We start from the raw sequence: 4,598 nt of genomic DNA, 5'->3' as shown, positions 1-4,598 counted from the left end.
TCGGGTTGTTTTCTTATCATTTCCGTTCCATTCAGCCCAGACCCCCATGATACCTTCTACCAGCCCCAAGTTTTCTTACCTTCGAATCTCCCAATCTTCCCCACAATTCTCTTCTTTTTGCTCTCTATTTACTTCTGTGATTGTATCCATATTACAAGACATTTCTCCCAGTAAGTAATAAGGTCCCCTGAATGCCCCTCAAACTGTGACTCTGGCATCTTGTAGGTTGTGGACCTCAATTTAGTTACTAGGAGGCTACACGTCGGTGAATAGGGGTCTATGACTCCATGGATGGTCCATGGGCACCAGGATAGAGGTCATTGAGGTCTGTTGCTAGCGATGTCCCCACCATGTAAGGGCCATTGCTTGTAGTCATTCCAGAAGCCGTAACTCAAGTCCTGACAACCGTAGGCAAACACAATAGCCTCACATAGTCAGATCCAGTCTGTAGACTGTGCACCCATCGCCAGGTCCCCATTGGAACAAGGTCCACCGTCCATTGCCAATTCATAAAGTTATTGCTGACTGTACCCGGCATATCTTGCTCTTCCTCCTCCGTTAGCCCAGGGTCCCATGATTCGGGTGACTGGTATGCTAATCAGTCTTTAACATGCTAATTACCGGCATGCCAATCCCAGCCACTGACCTCATGCTTACCCTTCCAAGGATAATCTCTGCTGCGAATCTGGCAGGAATGGGCACAACTTCAATCAGCCGTTCAGAATAATGAGCCAAATTTTCTGCCCCTGCCCTGGGACTGTAATATCCAAGGGAGACCCTACGGCGCAGTCATTCAAGCAGACGTAACTGGATAACTACCGGACCCCTTACTATAATGTATTACTTATAAAGCGCTCCTAATATTGGGAAGAGCCTTATGGGCCTCCTAAGGATCCTAGGACTTGGTGCACCCCCATTCCTCCTTGTTGTCGTCATAGACTTGATGTAGATATCCCAGATTCTCATATGTGTATAAGGTGAAGCGCTGTATTTTGAGATGTTTTTGTGGGTTGGGGTATTTTTGGGAGGCTATGATTAGTATGGATGGTATCTAGCGCTCTGGGTAGGGGGGCTTGGGTGGCAGCTTATGAAGACGCACAGATGGGTTTTCCCTTAACATTGGCAAGGGTTGCACTCTTCTGGCTCGGAGACCTTGGGGGTCTTCATTGAGAAGCTTTATAAAAGATGATTTTGGCACTTGGTGAAGAAAGTATAATATTGGGTTTTCAAAAAACTAATGAATAGGGGATGATGTCATGACAGCTATCAACCTCTAGGGTTTTGAAAAATTTTCTTCACCAAAATAGGGGCAATGGAAAAAGTTGATGAACCCAAGGGGGGGGGGGGGCTGAATATAATGAAGGTTTTTCATGGTCCCAATATATATATGGAAGGTATTAGATTTATTGGTTGGTTTTAAAAAAAAAAAATAAATCCATGCCTAATGCAGAGTTTAAAATAAAAAAAAAACTTGGTAAAAACACAAAACATAAAATCTTAGTCCCCTTTTGCACAGGAAGACAAGTCGTACAAATCCCTTCAGACCAAACAGAAGATTGATTCATCAAAACACTAATGTAGGGCCACCCATAATTAGTGGCTACAGCCTGACCCCTGGGTCAGCCTAGTGGGAGGAACTAGACGGGCTGTCACCATCCATGTCCCTGCGGGCAAATAAGAATACATTGTTGGCACTGTCGTTGGCAGGTGCAAAAGACGGCAAAGGGGCAGAGGGTGAGGAGACCGGTTGTCAGATTATGGTGGTCACATCTTTGTTTGATAGAGATAGAGAAGATGGTGGGGGGTTGGGGGGAGGGGGACACTGCTGTATACATATGTACGGGCCACTTTTGACACTTTTAGGCACAGTGGGACACATTCATCAGAAGGAGAACAGAGGGAAAAGCAAGTAGAAAAAAATAATTTAGATCCATGCCAAAATCAAGATGGGGGCCACTATAGGTTATGCTAATAACTTAGGACATACAGAGATGCTATACCCCTTACTCTATCATAGATATGCCGAGAGTGCATGTTCTCAGTCAGAGGAAGAGGGGAAGAAACCAGACTCTTCAGATGACACTAAGCTCTTGGTGTTCACATCCTTCTACCCTTGAAGCAACATCTGAGCCAGTCATGATGCCCCCATACACATTAGACAACCAGTAATTATCATCTACTGGTCATATTGGGTAACACCATTTTAAGCCAAATGGACTTAAGCACCACCCAAAAGTCAATGAACCTCATAGTGAGAACTTGATATTGGTGGCCGAAGCTTATGGTCATGAGTCAAAAGAAGGTCCTCCATTTTTTTGTAGTCCTGCTTGACCAGGGTGGAGACCCCAACGTTGGCATCTCCTTCAATCAGACCAGCAAATATCATCAGCATGTACACAGACCAGAATCTTGATCTAGAAGAATATTGAAGAACTAAAAACTTATCTGGATGTTTCTTCAAGGTGATTGTCCTCTCAGTAACTTAGAATCTACATATTAGATAGCAACTACATTGGAAAGTTGCCCGTTGTCTCATTACTGTAGATCTTAATAGTTGGTTGTTTTGTCCCTCTGTGGTCGGTGCTTACAGCTTAGCTACAGTGAGAGGTAGTCAAAGACACGCCTCCTGTCTTCTCATTGGTTTAGTCTGCCACTCTCTCCTCCGCCCCCTTCCAGTTCTGCCTCCTCTGATTGGCTCCAGTATATAAACACGTATAAAAGCGTCATGACTTATGCCGCGGTTTCCACGAGGGATCACTAAAGAGAATCGCAGTGGGTGGCCACAAACTTGTGTTATGTCTCCAAAGCTCAGTCTTAGCTTTCTGCTGTGGTTAAGGGTGTGTTTTTTTTTTAATTGGATTGAGGCGGACAACTGTCTTAAAGGGATTGTACCAAGTTAGCAGGTTATCCTTATCCACAGATTAGTGAATGTCCGGCTGCTGGGACCCACATCAATCATAAGAACGGACCAACAGAAATCCAGAGGTCAACCCATTAATTATAACGGGACTTCCATTCTTCAGATCACTGGGGGTCCATTCTCGTGGTCAGTGGAGAGCCAAGCAGTCAAACCCTCACTGATCCTGTGGATATAGTTAACTTACTATATGTAAGAGTCCAACTGTTGGGAATCCTATCAATCATGAGAACAATCCAACAGAAATACGGAGTTCCAGTGAGAACAGGGACCCCGATTTCCTTTTCTCGTTATCAGTGGGGGTTCCAGCAGTGGGACCCTCATTATTCATCTTGTTATCTTCTATCCTGTGGACACCAATAACCTACCATCAATGATGGTCCAACTGCTGAGTCCTCCCCACTGATTATAAGAACGGACCCACAGCAATCCAGAGCTCCACCCATTAGTCTCTCGAACACTGGGGGTCCTGTTCTCATGATTGGTGGTGGTCCCAGCACCGATCCTGTGGATAGGGGATAACTTGCAAACTTGGTACATCTGCTTTCAAGTTTAACCCCCAAAAAGTTTATAAATATAGGCAGTCCCCAGCTTATGTACAAGATAGGTTCCGTAGGTCTGTTCTTAAGTTGAATTTGTATGTAAGTTGGAAATGTATCTTTTTTAATTATAACCCCAGCCAGAATTTTTTTGGTCTCTGATGACAATCTGTGATAACTGTTACAGCCGATCATTGTAGCCGAGGGCTAAAGTACAGCAAATTACCAACATCCAGAGGTCTGTTTGTAACTCGGGGTCATATACAAGTCGGGTGTTCTTAAGTAGGGGACTGCCTGTATATCACACAATGATACTGGTGGGGTTCCAAACACTTGGCTCTCACCAATCTCCAAACTGAAGGTGTTCCGAGACATCAATTCAAAAAGTATCAAAAGAGGTTTGGGAATGTCCAAACATCATATCAGATGGAATTCCCCTCGAAATTCCCATTGATCTCAGCCTTTGGAGTATAAAATTTTTAAAAAAATCCAGCGAGAGCATTCCTCTACAGACCCTGAAGTTTATGAGTGCTATAAATATTCAATATACAATTATATATATACATCCACAGTGGAATTTTTTTGTTTTTTTTGTTCAAGTTCTTTTTCTTTATCATAAAAAAAAACAGGTAAAACAATACACTTATCAACCCAAATAATTATAATATTAATTAAAAAAAAAAAATGTACAAGTTTAACTTAGTCCCTGCTGCAAGTGATGGCGTAGAAAAAAAAAAAAAAAAAAATCAAAACGGAGAAAAAAAAAACAAAAAAAAAAATTCTCAATCATCCGGCGCTTCAGTTCACATCTGTCCGTAGACTCAAGTTCCATGTTGGTCCATCCAAGGGAAGGAGGAAGTAGTGGGGGGCGGGCGGGCGGGGCGGGGGGGTCGTGTGCGTGAAAAAGAATGAAAAAACCCAGAACTATGAGTGTTTATTTTTCACACCGAGTGTCAGCTCTTCAGTCCACGCTGCAAGATGCTTAGGAAGACGGCAACGTTTAGGTTCTTCTCTTCTTTCATCTGTATTCGCATTGCAGCCGTTCCTCGGCTGGAGGGTATTTTTTTTTTTTAATATTTTTAATTTTCCCCTCTAAGGGGGCAACAAGTCCATTCAGAACTGAGGATTTGTTCAAAGGCTTG

The sequence above is a fragment of the Engystomops pustulosus genome, chromosome 9 (genome assembly GCF_040894005.1).
Source record: "Engystomops pustulosus chromosome 9, aEngPut4.maternal, whole genome shotgun sequence".
NCBI classification, from domain to species: Eukaryota; Metazoa; Chordata; class Amphibia; order Anura; family Leptodactylidae; genus Engystomops; species Engystomops pustulosus.
Note: the sequence above shows the minus strand (reverse complement) of the source record.